Source organism: Diabrotica virgifera, chromosome 7 (assembly GCF_917563875.1).
Source record: "Diabrotica virgifera virgifera chromosome 7, PGI_DIABVI_V3a".
In the NCBI taxonomy this organism is placed as follows: domain Eukaryota; kingdom Metazoa; phylum Arthropoda; class Insecta; order Coleoptera; family Chrysomelidae; genus Diabrotica; species Diabrotica virgifera.
The window spans coordinates 223,537,444-223,556,748 of NC_065449.1; positions in this window are offsets into that span (position 1 = coordinate 223,537,444).

Here is a 19,305-nt window from a genome sequence, read left to right on the forward strand (position 1 = left end):
ACACCTAGCGAGTTTCACGGGACATTTCGGCAACGGTTCTGCAAAACGAGGATTTAGACAATCCAGTCTAAACACCTTAGTGAGACAAAATCTCACCAACAACTTACTTCAACAACTCATTCAAACAAGACAGGGCTAGACAAAAGGGTATATGACAACAACAAGGACTAAAATCAAGACAATATTAACAAGGGGGGAGGGGGGATACGTGTGACAACAACAAAAGACCGAAAAGACTAGTATACTGGGTTCAAACAGGATATCAAACTTTTTAAACAAGACTAAGGGAAATGAACGCAACATATGATATAGAGAACACTACATCATTACGTTTTCAATCAACAGTCCAATCCAGGACATAAGAACCTTTCATGAACGTTCACTAGACAACTCTCTCATTTTCAAATCACAAGCTGGGGAAAGACTTCATTTTCAAAACAGGGCTACACTTCACTTTTCGAAACAGGGGATAGACTTCATTTTTCAAGACAGGGGGGTTGGGCTTTACTTTTCAAAACTGGGGATAGACTTACTTTTCAAAACTGGGGGCATTTCATTTCTCAAGACTGGGGGTGGACTTTATTTTTCAAAACGGGGGGCTACTTTTTCAAAACAGGGGGTGAAAGCAACACGCAAGGGGAAGACCAAAGGGACATTGGAAAGTATGACAGTTCTGACGAACAACCGCTTCCATTTATCGACCGAAAGCAAGCTTCACCTGTACTCAACGCGGCCAGATCCTAACCTCACCAGCCTTGTCACAGCTTCTGCTCTTGGCCTACTTTCAATCAACAAAGAGAAGAGAGGTCAACTAACTATTCGCCAAAAAAAATCAAACTCCAGCACGGACACGGGCTAACAGACAACACGGGCTAATAGACAACACGGGCTAATAGACAACACGGGCTAATAGACAACACGGGCTAATAGACAACACGGGACAACAGACAATGGGCTCTAAAACTTCCAGACAAAACAGGGATAGACAAACAAACAGACAACAACATACTTTTTGACTTCTAGATATACTCAGGGGCTTACAAACACAAACAAAATTGAAATTTGGTTCCTATATGAGCTCACACGGGATAAGACATTTCTTGCTCCGACTACTAATGAAAGTGTTCACAGATAGCTGAACAACACTTTCTTCATCACGAGTATTACACTTGTGACATGTCAGATACAAAAAGACATACTTCATTCACGGGGGGACTTCAACTACTTCACTGGGGGGGAGACTTCAACTACTACTTCACGGGCTCTTTTTAACTAACCTCTGGCATCCTTTTGACACCTACAAAGATAGATTAGTCAAAAAAAAAAAACAAGGGGCAACACAGACAAGGGGGGGGCTTTTTCAGGGGCTAACTTCTACACTTCAAGACAGTTATTCTCAAACAGTGTCGACAGAGAACGCTATCTTCAAATCTAAAAGTGACAGCTTTTCTCCTGGCTGCTTGAAAAAAACACAGAAGTGGGGGGCCTCTCCACGGTTTCCCTCTTCACTTCTTCATGGGGTGACTTCTACAAGGGGTAACTTCTCTCACACAGACTATACGGGACTAAACTCATACACGGACCATACCAACAACATTACACATCTACTCAAATGACCAAATCAATAATCACAAAAAACGGTTATTCTGTAAAAAACTGTTGATCTATAGGAATACATGCAAAAAATACAACATACTGTTATACTTCATAATTGGATTCAATATTCAAAATATTTAACGTTACTTTTAATCAAAATTTTCAAAAAAATTTTACGTTACTTTTTTATTCAACTGTTTGTCTATATATTTCATCAATATTTTCAAAAAAATTCAAATCAATGCTTTCATCATGGGTACAATATCAATACAATACAGTTAGTACGCTACAATAACATACAATTCTGTTCTACGATACATACAATACAATACAATACCAGTATACATATGGGGTTACAAGTTAAATACACTATGATGTATGAAATGGTACATGCCTATACAATCAACAGCATGACCAAATCAACATCACAACAAAATGTGTACATACTTACACCTCTTTGGAAAAATTATTAACATTCTGCAACAAAAACTACAAAAATGGGCTCTTTCATGGGGACTAACAGACTGAAACAGTTTCGGGGGCACTAAAAGACATGAAACAGTTTCGGGGGGGCAAGACAAGAGGAATCTGGGCTAAACTACATGGGAAGACTTGGGCGATATTTACTCGGGTCAAACTTCAGGGTGTACGTTACAAATGTAACACTAAGTGGGGGGTGGCTAAAGACATTGGGGACTAGTAGATAGGCTAACTACTAGTTGAACATGTCTACAAGCTAGACTTGTAACAGTGGGCATACAAAACATGACACGAGTCGAGCTTCCATGTTATCGGAAACACCTGCACCACAAACTGAGATCGGCTACCCAAGACGGGCACTGCCTAACAGTTGTAGTACAAATGAGACCGAAAGGAGGCTAAAAGGACATGGTAGTGGGAACATGCAAATGGGGTCTGAGGGAGGCCAAAAAAAAGTACAGGCCCCACGTTGGGCGCCATTTGAAGCGTTTAACATGTCTGCTCATATGGGAACAAGGAAAGACTATCTATAGAGATACTGGGGGGTAAGAATGGGGCTAAAGAAGAAGAAGCAGACACATAAAGCCTCGTTGCGGGACGGCAGCTCTTTTGTTGTGCGGGAGCTAGGTCGTAGATTCGTTAGGGAGGGTGAAGGGGTGTTAAGATGACTACACTACCATAACTAAATACATAAGGGTACTTACTCTGACTAGAGGATCTTTCTACTATTTAACAAAAAGGGACGCCGTTTGAAATAAATCCTCTATTTCACCTATGGGTACTTACTGGATACTTTCTTACTTACGGGTACCAATCGGGGGGACAATCATCATTGATTCCTCTTTGGGGTTACATTGGGACAACATCTTTCCTTATTATTGGCTTCTATGCCATATTCTTTCTTTTCTTCTGAACTAAAACTTTCATACAGTTGCATTAGTTTTCTGTTAAAATTTTTCCAAAGGCTACAGAAATGAGATGATAGATACACTTTCACAAACATTTATTTAAAACTTTACGGTGGTTTTTTTTTAAACAAACAAAAAAACTTTTAACAGGAAATGATTTTACAGGACAAAATATCTACAAATCTTTTACATTACACAAAAAATCTTCAATTTAACATAACAAAAGAATGACAAAAGAACTTATTGGACAGTGTATGTCAAAACAAAATTTTGACGCAGCTGTCAAAGGTCAAAGTCACTGTCATTTTAATTTACAAGTTGCATCATGAAAGCACAAACAACTATTATTTTTCAAAACTCTTTACCAACAAAAATATTTATCCATTTGGGATCCTTGCAAAATTTAAAAAAATATATCATACCATATTTAAATAAAATCCTTTATCACACGTCACAAACTACACGGAAAGGGGGTTCATCTACAAACAAGCAGGGTCATCGACCTGAGGTGGGCTTCATGGCTTCCTTTTTATTTCGGGGCAATCAACTGGATAAACATCACGGGACTGGAACTCAAAATGTCTACATCAGGACATCAATCGGGACTCGGAAGACTTCATTTAAACAGGAACTTGGACAAGATACAGGGACTTCATACCACGCCGGCGTATAGTACTGCGTCACAACTCAAACACAGTGTAAGAGCACCCAACTTCACTACGGGGTAAAAAAAAACATCGTGCCCTCACACTAGATCTTCCAGAACGACATACTATACCCTTTACCGGCGGGTAACAAAAGGCACCACGCCCTTTTGGGGTGAGTCGGCAAGCGATCTTCACGCTTGAAGAAATCAAACCGGACTGATCTGCGCTTCGGTCTGAAGCCACAGATCGGGGAAAATACGACGGAAGTACCGAGCGATTTTGATCCTTAGGGATGCTTAGTTGACAAGAACTCAACTTTCAGTTCAAGATTTGTTCTAGAAAGTTCATCTACGCATTAGAACTGTACTTTTGTCAACACTTCTTACAAATTCTGTTTTTGCGTCTCAAATAAACAGGAATCTTGTAACACATTGAAATGTTGCTGCAATACTTCATGGCTGTATACAGGGTCGGCTTGGGATCTTATAATGATATTGAACTTCACAAAATAAATTGGAAAATAGACATTTTTTTGGGAATTGGGATTTTAAATTAATGTTGGAGTTTTTTCAAACGCTACAATGATACCATCACATCCTGGAGATTTATTATTTTTTAGGTGTTTTATTGCATCCCGTACTTCTTGAATTGATGGAGGTTCTAATGGTGTATTGTTGCTTGCTCCTGGGGATGGTTGATTTGGATCTTCTACTTCGATAGTAAGTAGTTCTTTATAGTGTTCCACCCACCTTTTCAATATTTCTTCTTTTGTATTGAGTATGTGCCCCTCCTTATTCTTACATAGTCTTAGCCTTGATTTGATTCCTTTCTTGCATTATTCAGAGTTTTATAAAAAATTTTTGTTTGATTTTCCTGTTTTAATGTCTCAAGTTCTTCGAGTATTATATTTTCATAGGTTCGCTTTTTGAAGTTATACTTCTTTAGGCGCGATTGAGACTAAAATTTCATAAAACTGCGCGCATGCGCACGCAGACAGTATGGCGTTTAGTAAATCTTTCTAGTTATGCATAAATATATCAGTACAAGAAAAAGTGTGAAAAGAATATATTAGTGTTTTTAGTAAATATATTTATTATAATTTTTGTATCTTTGGATTTGTCTTCCTCAGGAGTAAGATAAGTATTATTAAAACATTTTATTGTATATTTATTATAATCTTATCCATCTTATCCAGTAAGAAATTCGATTACATTCAGAAATACACAAGCTAGAACTAACCTTATGTTGAATTCTCCTCTATTCGTCATGTGCAGCTATTATAATGCCTTAAGTATTTACTGCGATATATTTAACTGCAGTTTAAAGCAACTTATTTCTATGGCCAAGATCTACCTAGATGATTAATAATTTATTTCTTTACATTCAATAGTATGTTGTTCTTTGCTAATCTTTCAAATTATGTATCAGCGCAAATAAGCCATTAAAATAATAAATTAGTGTTTTTTAGTAAAAATGTAGTATTTATTATAATTTTTGTGTCTTTGGATTTGTCTTCCTTGGGCGTAAAATAATAAAATATCTATTTTTATATTTCACTTGTCACCGTGATGTGTAATTATGTATATGCGAAACGTCAACAACAGGCGCCTTAATAGCCTGGTTGGTAGGGCATTGGACCAGAGATCGAGAGATCACGGGTTCATATCCCAGACGATTCATATTCTTTTTTTTTATTTTTTGCCATTTTTAAGCTTTGGTTAATTTTTGGTAATTATTGTTAATTTTTTGTATTATAACTGTTAAGTATATTTATTTCGTTGAAATTATATAATAGAAGTATAACTTCTTACCTGCGTAAAAAGTACACACACATTCTTTTTCTTCTATGAATGCATTTCTCTTCTCTTCTAAGGTCTTTATATTTTTGTTGATTTTCTCGGGTTCTTCTTTGCTGCATCAGTTTATATGCATCGTTCTTTCTTCTTGTAATGTACTCATACTCAGCATCGAACCAGTCATTGCGTGATGGTGGTTTTTCTGGCCCTAAAATATTATTTGCTGCGTCTTTAATATTATTTTTACACATTGTTCGCTGACTGTTACGTTCTCATTAGTTATGTAATTAGTTTCGATATAGTCTTGAAACCTTTTTACCGTTTGCGGATTTTTGATGAGTTCAATTTTAAGGCTCGTTGTTTTGGTACCTCTTTCCTTCTTTACGTTTGAGATTCTAGCTCGAATTCTGGTGCCAACTAGAAAGTGATCTGCATTCTTTACTTCAGCATTCTTTACGTTAGATTCCGTAACTATGGGTTTTTACGGGATTGGGTAGTTAACCCAACGCCTAACCCCCTTTCCACCCGGGGTTGGATACCGGGTTTCCAGATTGGGTTGGTCGGTTAACAGGGGACACCAGCGTGAAGATGAGAGTCGGATTTAAATAGAAGAGGCTAATTGGAGTAAACTGGAATCAACTCCATGTTTTTGCATTCTACCCCTTTATCCCCCATATAATAATATATAGGTCAAATAATAATAGAGGGGCTAAATTATGGAATAAATTCATTTTCCCTAAAATGAACGACACGGGAGAAAAATCCCGCAAAAATTCGATTTTTATTTTTAAATTGCAATTTTTTGGCATATATTTCATACTAGTGACGTCATCCAATTGAGCGTGATGATGTAATCGACGATTATCTTAAATGGGAATAGGGGTAGGTGTAGCACCTCATTTGAAAGGGTGTGCAATTCTCTATTCAGTAATATAAACAACAATATCATTATTTATACAGGGTGACCAAAAAAATAATTTTTGAATTAAATTAATTGACGTTAAAAGAAGAATGTATGTACTTTATTTAACTCGAAATACATTTTAGTGCTCTCAGTAAATAGAAAAAAATGTTTATTTCACAAATAAACATTTTTTTTTCGCTCAAATTAAATCACAAATAGCATCCCACCTACCTCTTGGCAGATTGAACATTTAATTTAAGCTAAAAGCAGTGTTTATTTGCCAAATAAACATTTTTGTCTATTTTATGACAGCAATAGAAACTATTTTGGATTAAATAAATTACATACATTCTTCTTTTTTCGTCAATTGATTTAATTCAAAAATTATTTTTTTGGCCACCCTGTATTAATAATGATATTAATGTTTATATTACTAAATATATAATTGAATACCCTTTCAAATGAGGTGCCACACGACACCTATTCCTGTTTAAAAAAATCATCGATTACGTCATCACGCTCAGATGGATGACGTCGCTAGTATGAAACATATGCCAAAAAATTGTAATTTAAAAATAAAAATCGACCTATTTCGGGATTTTCCTCCAAAGTCGTCCATTTTAGAGAAAATGAATTTTCTCTATAATTTAGCCCCTCTCTGTATATACAGAGAATATAAATTATTGTTATTTTAGTGAAATTGTGTTTTGAATTTAATGTTCAAATCTTTTGATAAACCTCGTACCTACATTCTACTTAATATATGACTGAAAATATTATTTAATATTTTTGATGACTGTATTTTAGGATTTAGAACATACAAAACTTTTTATAAATAATATAGGCCTGGATCCCGCGGAACAAAAAAAGTTTATTAATAGCAAGCTGAAAATTGGTTAATAGCTTAATAGCCCGGGAGGTAGTGTCAAATTTGACCGGATCATTTTAGCATGGCTGGTTTCTTTTTATTTAGGTAGGTGTTCCAAAGCTTATTAACAAATTATGTGTCAGCTGGCCCAAAACCGGGGATTTTAGAAAAGAAAAGGTAAAATATGAAAGTTGATGGACAAACGCTACAACTTAAATGTCAAATATTTATACACGTTATTCAGAACATTTGATAGCCTTGCTTACTTGGCTGCTACTTTTGACTCAGGAGATCCAGGTTCAAATCATGGCGCGGAAAATTCTTTTTGTTTTTTAAATTGACATTTTATTTTGAAAAGTAATTATTTTTATAATACCACGTTTTTATTATTTATTCGAGACAATATAAAAAAATCTGTTTGTCTTTTATAGAATCGCAAACTATGCATTTTTGGTCATAATATTATGATTGATCTTAATAAGCAAATTTGTTGTACATGAACCTCTGAAGGTTTCTGTGTTGATAAGACCAACAATCTAAGTGGAAAGGGAGACATTATTTGTTATTTTTTTGGGCAAACTTTTTTTCTTAATTTTATATGTTATAGATTCGAAAGATACAACCCTAAATTTTCACTTTTCTCTCACCAAACCCCACTTTTTAATAGCAATCTAAATATTTCCCTATTCTCTATAATACATAAAAATGAATGTTTGTACCTATGTCCCTTATAGAATCGTAAACTATGCATTTGGTAGAAAAAAGTATAGGTACGCAATATTTTTTAGTATTTTTTGGCTTTCTGGTAAGTTTTAGGTATTAAACTTTCAAACATTATTTAGTTTTAAGGCGGTACGAAGTTTGCCAGGTCAGCTAGTTAATAATAAAAAAATATTCTTGGACTAGTGTGGCAAAGATTAAATTTGATTTAATTAAAGATTGATAGTTTTTGGCATAATGTAAGCGATTAAAAACTTAAAAATTGCGAAATCGGCCATTTGTAACCCTTAGAACCTATGTGAAAAACTGAAAATTTCGATGTTGCCAAGGTAAAAAGATATTCTTTGAACATCGATTGATCAAATCCTGATGAGTTTTTTGCATACAATATCGAAAACCCCTTTGTTTTTTAATTTCCGATCAAGCGGTAGCTTGACTGGCAACCGTTGCATGTACATATATTATGTAACATGCGTAAATATATGTGCGGAAAAATATTTCGATTAAATTTTTTTTCACCATCTTGCTTGAAAATATTCCCTCTTAACAAATTTGTATGTTGCCAGGATCAAAAAGTCGAACATTTTTTAAACGTTTGTTTTTTGTTTTGTCCTAAAACTAATGTTTTTTTATCAGTCAAATTTTTTTAGGTTTCTTGGATCATTCCAAATAGCAAAGATTTTAAGTGATTTTTCTGTAAATGTGATAGTTTTCGAGATATAAGCGATTGAAATATTAAGAAATGAAAAATACCCGCCAAGATGTTTTATTTTTCTTCATAAAAACGGTGCATCATATAAAAAAAGGCAAGAAAGCTTTTTATCAAAAATGAAACGTGGAATTTAAAAATAATTTTTAATTTGAAATATCTTGCTGGCGTACTATTTTTCTCTTTAAAAAATTCAGACTATTACCCGTATGCGCGCCAATGATGAATACAAAATTCTTAATTGTATGTCAAAAAATGCACAATAACTATTTCCTAAAACTCACCAAATTTTATTTTCATAGCTCAACTGGTCTTAGAGCAATAAATAAATTGGCAGTTTGAAATAAAAATTTCAACACCCCGTATCTCGCAAACGAAGCATTTGCGGACATATGTTTATAGAGAAAACCCGCATTATTTTTTCATGTAGAATTAGCCATTAAAATTGTTCATACTTATTTACTAACACCCTGTATACATGGAACGGTGGCCAATCAAGCGCCCGCTTGATTGACAATTAACAACCAAAGGGGTTTTCGATATTGTATTGCAAAAAACTCTTCGGGATGCCATCAATCGATGTTCAAAGAATATCTTCTTACTTTGGCAACATCGAAATTTTTAGTTTTTCACATAGTTTCTGAGGGATAAATATGGCCGATTTTGCAATTTTTTAATTTTTAATCGCGTATGTCAAAAACTATCAACTTTAGAGAAAAGTTACTAAAGACATTTTCTGTTTGAAATGATCCAAAAAACCTAAAAAAACTTTGTTCGAGAACCCGAAAACTCTGTCAAAAAATTGTTGACCCAATTTTGGACCTGGCAACAGGCAAATTTGTTAAAAGGGTTCCTTTTTGAGTAAGATTGTGCAAAAAGTCCGAATCGGAATATTTTTCCTAGCGGATGCGCAGTGGCTTTCTGGACTAGAACATCTATATATTATTAATATTATTTCTAGTTTAAACATATTACAGTCAGAATTTGGTATTAGTTTATTGAAAGTAAATTAAATGTAATACAAGACCAAATACTTACGATGTCGGGATAGAATCACGAGGTTTTTTCCTGGTTTTCCCTCGTGATTTACTATGGAATCTCTAACGCGAGAATTTTACTATCATCGTTGTTTGGTTGTCTTTTTAAAGACAGATCACATGCTATTTTTTTTTTGTGACGGATATTCTTGAGTTATATGAGGATATTCTATGAGGATATTCTTTTAGTAAAATCGTCGCAGGAACGCAACTCATAAATATTGGCGATATCATTTTAAACTCTTCTACTTTAAAATGTATAATATACGTCTGAATTTCCAATATAAATGAGTCAGATTAACTAAATTATTAGAAGAATTTTTTTACTTAGCAACTACATTTTTGTTTATTTTAGTAGTATTTTGTATATTGACAACGAAACCAGATTTGGGCTTCGAAACGAAATTTAATTGTGGCTTATTTCCCATCTAAATAGTTAATCATTGGATTATAAGCTTTCATTTCACCCCTCATTTGTCATTCTACCTGGTATAGTGACGGAGGAGTTATATTCGCGGTCGGACGGATAGACTGACAGACAGCCTAGGTCAAATTTCTCACTTTTATTACCATCCTTGGATTATAAGCTTTCATTTGACACCTCATTTGTAATTCTACCTGGCATAATTACGGAGGAGTTAATTTCACTGACAGACAGACAGACGGACGGACGGACAGACGGACGTGAATAGTTAAATGTTTTCAAATTTCTTCAAAATTGGTGAAAACAATATTAATTCGTACTCGATATTATTCGTAAGTTTATCTTTTCTGTTAATTGTTGGATAAAACCTCATCCTATTATTTATTATTTTTTATATTATATAATTATACAAGAATATATTGATTTATAGCATATATCAATATCTTCATTCGATGTATCATATGATACAATATATGTATGTATATTTTTTTGCCATCCCAGTTGGGACGTAATTTGGGAATTCCCCGCATGTAAAAGTCCTTACATGTTCGCTAAATTACTTTCGACTCGGCTAAATTGGTTTAGACTTTTTTTTTTGGATTGAGGTGGAACGCTCTTAGCAGACTAGGGAAGGTGTCCCTAGTACTGTTGGACTCGGACAGGAGAGGAGAACACGCTAGGGCCCACAGACCAGAGTAGGTCCATGCGTCCCGCGTGCCCCCCATAACCAGCCGCCGACCAACTAAAACCACCCCCTCTTCCGACCCGGAATATCCCTGGACGTGTTCATTAGTGAACGATACATGGGGATATCCCGCGCAGTCTATGTAAGTAGGGCTAAAGGAGAAGATTGGCATAAGCCCTTCTATACTATTCTCGCCTTCCTAGAAACGGAGAGGCGGATAGGGGGGAGGTCTTTGAGGATAAACTCATAAAAAGAAAGGACAGGCTCGCCTACCTAAGATCAACAGACGGACAGGGGAGGTCTTTGGATAGTGAGCTGAATAGTAGTATAGTATTAGCTATGCTATTCTCGCCTGTCTGAAAATGACACGCGGATAGGGGGAGTTTACGACTGAAGGTGGGTATTACTTAATTGATAATCGGCCCAGTGAGCCTACCTACAAATGGTAGAAAGAACATAATTGATTAAGGTGTAGGGAGACTTAAAGATGAATATAAATAGGTAGGCCTTGAAAAAAATTTAGGGTAATGTGCCTGTGAATGTTTATATCTGTTGTGGCAGTTTTTTTCCTATTTTTTGTCTTTTTTCTGTTTTTTTTAAATTTTTTTTTACTATTTTTTATTTATTTTTATTTTTTTAATTTTTTTTTTATTTTATTTTTTTTTATTTATTTTTTTTTATTTTGCTAATTGCAAATTGATTTAGACTAGGCCGTACTAGTTTATCCTGGAGTGTGAGTCTTTATTATATCAGGATAAACTAGTTTCTCCTGAAATCGGGTTTGGCCGATAACTTATATATCTAGAACAAATCACTAGATTAAATAATGACAATCAGACCGAAAAAATAAAGAGAAGGATAATATTGGCCTGGACATCATTCGGAAAACTGTCTTATATTCTAAAGAACAGAAAATATCCGCAATACCTAAAAACAAGAGTCTTCAATCAATGTGTAATTCCTATCCTCATATATGGACGTTTACAAAGGAACATATGGAAAAAATAGCAAAGACAGAAATATCCATGGAAACACATCTGCTGAGCATTAATCTATCAGACAGGAAAAGAAACGAGTGGATCCGTAACAAAACAAAAGTGAAAGATGTCTCATCCCACCCTACGGCACAAGGGTGAAAGATAGACTAAAACGATTATAGGAGACCTTGGATCCACAAACGAAAACGGGGCAGGCCATAGATGCGATGGTCAGATGACCTGAAGAAACACACTGGGTCAAAATGGATGCAAACTGCCCAAGATAGAGAGGCACGGAAGAAGGAAGAGGAGGCCTATATCCAAAAATTGATGTTTAGGGCTGATTAGATAGATAGATATCTGATAACAATTTCTCCCTTTTTTCTTAATCATCATCATTCTGGCTTTACAAACTTGTATGGATGTTCTCCGCCAAGGACATAATATAGTATCGATAACACACAGTTTGGATTCAGAGGAGGACTAGGAACGAGCCAGGCTCTGTTCACTTTTAACGTTCTCGCGCAAAGACGACTAGATATGAACCAGCATCTCTCTGTCTGCTTTATAGATTATCAAAAGGCTTTTGATAGGGTACGACATCAGAAACTCGTAGAACTTTTAAAAGAAAAGACTGTGGACAGTCGAGATATACAGGGTATTGTCAATCTTTTATGAAATCAAAAAGCAAAGGTTAAAATCGAAAATGTCGAAACAATAACCATAGAAATCAAAAGAGCTGTTAGACAGGGTTGCTTGTTGTCTGTATTGTTATTTAATCTGTACAGCGAAACTATTTTCAAGACAATATTTTTCAATATACGAAAAAATCTTGAACAACATAAGATTCTCAGAGGACACCGCTATTTTTGCAGACAGTCTAGAACCACTGCAACGATTAGTAAGTAGATTACATCAAGTCAGTATAAAATATGGACTACAAATGAACGTTAAAAACCAAGTTCATGATTATTTTTAAGCAACATACAGTAGGAGGGCAAGATATCGAGGGAAAACAAGTTGAAAGAGTGAATTACTATAAATATCTGGTATCTTGGGTAAATGCAAACGATGAACAAAGTAGAAAAATCAGAACACGTATTGGAATTGCAAGAAGAATTGTAAAGATGAAAAAATGTTTGCTAGTCCAATCCTCGACACCTAATGGTAAAAGAGGCAACCGATTATGTATGTATGTATGTTTGCTAGTCTAGACCTTTCTCTGGGGCTGAGAAAAAGAGCCTTAACCCGGGAGCAGTCGCGCCCTTATAAAAAAATATAACATTTTAATATTTTCCGTGATAACTTGATGAAAAATTTAGCAACATAACTTTCCACTCGTAAGTGCCTCCAGGAAGATTGTAGTAATGCATAAGTATTTAAAAAAAATTTATATGTTTTTAATTTTTTGTAGAATTGAATCGGTTATTTCGAAAAGGCCACAACTCCAGAAATGTTAATTTTACAGGAAACGAAAAAAACGTTTCATTTTGGTATTAATGAAGATATCTTTCTCTTTTAGGAGTCAAGTCTCAAAATGTGATGCATGACGAAGTTTCATTAACAAATCCAACATAAAAAAGACATAGGTACACTGTAAAAAATAATTTAGTTTTTGGAGTTGTGGCCTTTTCCAAACAAACACTGATGATTTTATGATTAATAATAATATAAAACTCCAATATTTTAAGGAAAAAATTTATTAGGTGGCAAAAAAACATGCTGAAGGTTAAGAAATAGTCTTTTAGTAATCTTCCTCTGGTGGTTCATCACTATTAGTGGTAGGCCATAAAATCAGCTCATTATAAAAAAACATTTTGTCTTCTGGCACATATTGTACAAGTTTCTTGATGTTGTCCATTTTTTCGAATTAATAGGGATTTTTTCTGTGTAAGCAGACTCTGTTGGCAAACTAGGACAAACTCCAGCTGGTTTTCCCAAGGAAAATTCATGAAACATAAGCCCATCGATAAATGGACGTACTTTAACAATTCCCGGTTTTTTGTTGACATATTCGAACTCATTATAATGAGAAATTTGAAAAGTTGTTTTCTCATGTTTGGGTATTTTCCTATAGGAGTCAAGGGAGAGTACGGTTTTCTTATAATGCCTGGGCCACCATTTTTTGAATTCCAAAATTGTTTCATTTTTTACCAGTTCTATAGAAAAAAGAGATTTTCTTGACGATTTTTTTATCAATTCGTAATATTCTTCAGGAAGAAAAATTCGGTCCTGCTTGCGAATGAGTCTTTTTGCTACCCCGAAGTCTCTATCGCACGGGAGGAATGAGTGGCCTCTGATTGGAAAATAATGAAAAATGTGATTGAATTTTCCTGAGGAAGCAAGAGCTAGAAGGAATCTTATTACCGTGTGGTTCTTATTTTGGCCTGCAAAGCCATCTGAAAATATATGGACCTCTTTTACATTTTCAGAAACATCATTTTCAAAATAATTTTTTAGGAAGGTGCACACTTCATTGGGTTCTTTGTGGGCCTCGCCTCGTGAAAAAATTTAGCTTCTCCTGTTTTTAAGTTGTGTATACTGAATTTAAAAACCCATAACTGCCGATAATAAAAGATTTCCTGTACAGATATGTCAGGTATCGGCAAATTTTGCATATAATCCATGGAGATTCCTAGTATCTCGTCCGTCTCTGAAGAAAGTTTTTTAATCTGCTCTAGTTTTTTATAAAATTTCTTAGCCCTATTTTTTTGAATTAATAGTTCTGCAACAGCAACTCGTTTTGCAATGTCGTTGAGAGTGGTACTTTTAACTTTCTGGCCAAGTTCTTCACAAGTAGAACATACATCAACTTGAGGACGACCAAAAGAGTATGTAAAATTTTCATGAAAATACTTCAAGTAAAAACTGTATTTCACTTTAAATTCCGGAAATTTTTCGATAAACATTTTATGCATTCGTTTGACATCCAAAGTAGCAGGCAAATACTTTTTTAATATATTAGCATAATGGATTTCCTTTACATCAAACGATTGTATGTGTTCACAAATTTGAAAGCACAATTCACCTGGTATTAAATTATGCCTAGATTTAACAGATTTACATCTATTATCTCTTGGAGTGGATCCAGTCACTAGTAGGTGGCATAATCTTCTGACATGCTTTTCGCCAACACCATATAAACTTAAGAAAACTTTCTTACATACCTGCTTACGTACTTCTTTTAAACAAACATGAAACAAAAAATTATTGGGTCTCTCAATACGTTTAATGGCATTCTGAGATTTTCTCTCTCTCTTAATGGGAGTTACTTCGATCATATTTTATAAGTATGAGTCTTGTGAGTTTTTGTCATCAAAGTCATGTAACGACATTAACAACGCATTCTTGTCCATTTCCGAAAAATGTTCACAATACTTCTTGCGACAAGTACAGTCGATTCCAATTTTTCTCTCCATAACTTGTTTTCCCACGTGATTAATATGGACTTGGCCCTTAACTTTAGCCTTCTTAATAACTTCACTTTTATGCACGGTCCGATTAATAATACGTTTCTTTCTTTTCCTTTGTTTATTTTCAATAATAACACTGGTTTCACTATCAGAGCTACTCATTTTTGTACATATAAACAATACACAATGGAACCTAATCGTACTAAATGTAATCGTCAATAACTGGTCTAGGAAACTAGGAAGGTCCGCGACCGTAACCACTAAATCACATGTCCGGCGCGCGCAGTTTGTTTCGAAAACGCCACATCTCCGGATAAGTGGCCTTTACCCACTGGCAAAATCAAAATACAATTTTTATAAAGTTGTGTACAAAATAATTACATTTCATAACTACTAACTAATTAGTTTAAAAGTTTACTCTAAATGGTAAGTCCAATGGTTTGAACCTCTTTCACCTATGCTGTTCTTGGGAATTGTCTAGGAGGTTAAGTGCAAACTGGTTTTCATGATCCTCCAACTTGGCAATGTATGCAGCGCTACGTTTTGTGATGATTTCTTGTACCATATCAGTTTTAAGGTCTCGATGAATAATTCTGTTGTTGATGTACCAAGGTGCATTAGAGATGGTTCTGAGGGTTTTTGATTGGAAGCGTTGGATGATTTCGATGTTGGAGTGACCCCATAGTTCCAACCCATATGTCCAGATTGGCATAAGTATTGCCTTATAGAGCAGCAATTTATTATCCAGAGATAGTCTTGATGAACGGCCCATTAACCAATACATATTTCTGAATTGGAGACCTAGTTGCTTTCTCTTGGTCCAGATATGTTTCCTCCATGTGAGACTTCTGTCCAAATGAATACCAAGATATTTTACCTCGTTGGCTGATGGTAATTGGTGATTGTTTAAAGTTACAGGAGGACAGAAAGTAGTTCTTGTGCTTTGCTTGTTTAACATGGTTTCATACATAATATGTTCAATAATAATAATAGGGAACTTGCACATTTTTTTTATTACATAATAATGTTCAGTTTTGTATAAAAATGAGATTTCCAAAATTTTACGCTTAAAAAACTCATAATAACTTAGAAGTACAAATTTAACCCGCGAGTAGTCGCGCCGTTAGATATAACCTCATATTTTACCTTTTTTCGCGATAACTTGATGAACAATTTTGCAATTTTGAAAACATTTCGTAAGTGCCTCGAGGAAGGGTGTAGTAATGTATGGATTTTTCTTCTTCTTCTTCTTCTTCTTCTTCTTTTTGTGGAATTTATGGCTTTGGGGAAAGCCAATAAGCTTTAACAATTGTTAGAAATAATATTTCTAACATAACAAGTAAATACAAATACTATAAAATAAAAATTTGTTGTAAATTCGTATTTAAATTCGTATTTTGAGATAGAATCTAACACGCGACTATTCACGTTAGGCCGCGTTCAGAGTGGAAGAGCAAATAGCAAAGAGCAAAGCGGAGAAATCAAACTCATACTGGGAAATGGAGATACACAGAGTGCTAGCAAAGAGCAAAGCGGCGAAACCAAACAAGTTTGATTTCTCCGCTCGCACTCTTTGGTCCATGTGGTGAGACCGCTCCCGTCTGAAAAAATTTTTGATTCGGTTTCTTTGTCAATTCCTATTCAAAAATGTCCCCTTTAAACAAATCTGAAGAGCACCGGGCGGAATTTTTGGGCAGAAATTGTTTAAACAATTTTATCTACTCTATATTATATTATGTGTAAAATTTTAGTTTGTGAAAACTGTCATTCTAGATAGCAGTGCGTGTAGTGTTTAAAGTGAGCGTGAAGTAACGATGTATTTTAAATGGGACTTACTTTTTCGCACTGTTTTTAACACACTTTCATATAATCAAATATCCTTAACTTTGGCGTTGTCATGGTGATGACATAATGAGCAATAAATTACGACAAAAGTTTTTACAGTTTTGTGGTTTGAAAGAAGTTAGAATTTTTAAATGTCAAAGCTCTAAAAATTGTAGAATAGAAATGAATTCCAGTGACGAAGAGTTACAGTTTTTTTATTTGTTTATGGTAGAGTAGATAAAATATTGTATGAAACTGTGCGTGAAGTAATTTTTGCGAACTTACGCGATGTATAGCACTCGCTCCGTTGTCGCTCCTGCTCTAAATATCGCGTGCGTTCGCAAAAAGCATACTTCACGAACTGTTTCATAAATAACTATTTTTAAACAAATACAAAAGATCACGTTTTTTTGCTCCGGAACATATATTTTTAGGTTTTTTGGGTCATTCTAAACAAAAAAGGTATCTTGTAATTTTTCCCAAAAATTAATAGTGTTCGAGTTATAGGCGATTTAAAATCTGAAAAATGCGAAAATACGCATTTTCGAGGCTTAAAAATTCATATTTCAATTAGTATTTTTGAGGTTGCCAGATAATTAAATTGATGATTAAACATTCAGCTTCGATTTTGAAGAGTGATCGCGTCTAACCTTAATTTATACCGTTGTTTTTTAATTGTTAAATATGCGTGTTTATCCGATTTTTTTGCCGGTGCGGCGCGCTCTATTTCAAAAATCTCCTATTTCCTCCGAAAATTATTTTTTCTAGATTTTTTGGGAGATTCTAAATAAAATAAGTTTCTAAACATTTTTCTCAAAAGTTAATAGTTTTAAAGTTATAAGTTAATAAAAAACTCATTTTTGGATTTTAAATCGCTTATAACTTTAAAACTGTTAACTTTTGAGAAAAATGTCAAGAAACTTATTTTATTTAGAAAATCCCAAGAAATCTAGAAAAAATTATTTTCGGAGGAAAATAGGAGATTTTTTAAATAGAGCGCGCCGCACCGGCAAAAAAATCGGATAAACACGCATATTTAACAATTAAAAACAACGGTATAAATTAAGGTTAGACGCGATCACTCTTCATAGTCTTGAAGCTCAATGTTTAAACTTCAATTTAAGTATCTGGCAACCTCAAAAATACTAATTTAAATATGAGTTTTTAGGCCCCGAAAATGCGTATTTTCGCATTTTTCAGATTTTAAATTGCCTATAACTCGAAAACTATCAATTTTTGAGAACATGTTGTTTAGAATGACCCACAAAACTTAAAAATATATGTTCCAGAGCAAAAAACGTGATCTTTTGAATTTGTTTAAAAAAAATTGTTTAAACAATTTCTGCCCAAAAATTCCGCCGGGCACCCTTCAGATTTGTTTAAAGGAAATTTTAAAATATTTTTAAATAAGAATCCACAAAGAGACCGAATCGGAAATTTTTTCAGACGGGAGCGGTCTCACTACATGGACTACTGTGAGAGTAAAGAGCAAATATCCTACCGCTCCTATCCATACTGCCGAGTGGAAAAGAACTAAACTCTCGTCTAGCGTAACTACCCGCTATTAGCACTTCTTTGCTCTTTGCTCTTTGCTCTTTGCTCGTCCACTCTGAACGTGCACTTTTTGCTCTTTGCTCTTTGCTCGTTGCTCTTTGCCCTTTGCTCTTTGCTCGTCCACTATGAACGCGGCCTTAACAGAAGTGAGCGCGACTACTCCCGGGTTAAAGTCTTCTGTTTCATGTGTAAAGTCCACACAGTTTAACTATATGGTTCCGCTTATGGTTACAATTAGGTATATTCTTCTTCTTCTTCTTCTTCTTTAGTTTATTGGCCTCCACCTACTTGGGTATAATACTTCGTCGCGGAATAAAGGAAAAATATTAGATTAACATTTATCGTTTGTCATTGTAATAATATATACCAGTTTGTTGACATTGGAGTTTGATATAGTTATTGAAGAAAAGGAAAGAAGGTTTACTACGGAAAATAAAACCATTTTGTAAAAGTACAAGTTTTCTATGAATAGTTCAAACGATCAAAAACACTTGTAACGCCACATAACTGTATTTTCTACTGACGTTTATAACGTCTAATTTAAAATTCTGTTTACTTTGTTGGAAGAATGTAAACATATGGATGACGTCACGACGCGTTTTGAGCTGGCTGGTATAATTTGAATTTCTAATCGTCTTTAGGGGCCAAACGAAAGCCAAACAAAACTTTTTTATCTTTGATACATGTTTTAAATTATGTTCTGTTGTGATTTATAACATTTTTTTCGAATTTAAAATTTTATGCAAGTTCCCTATTGATATAG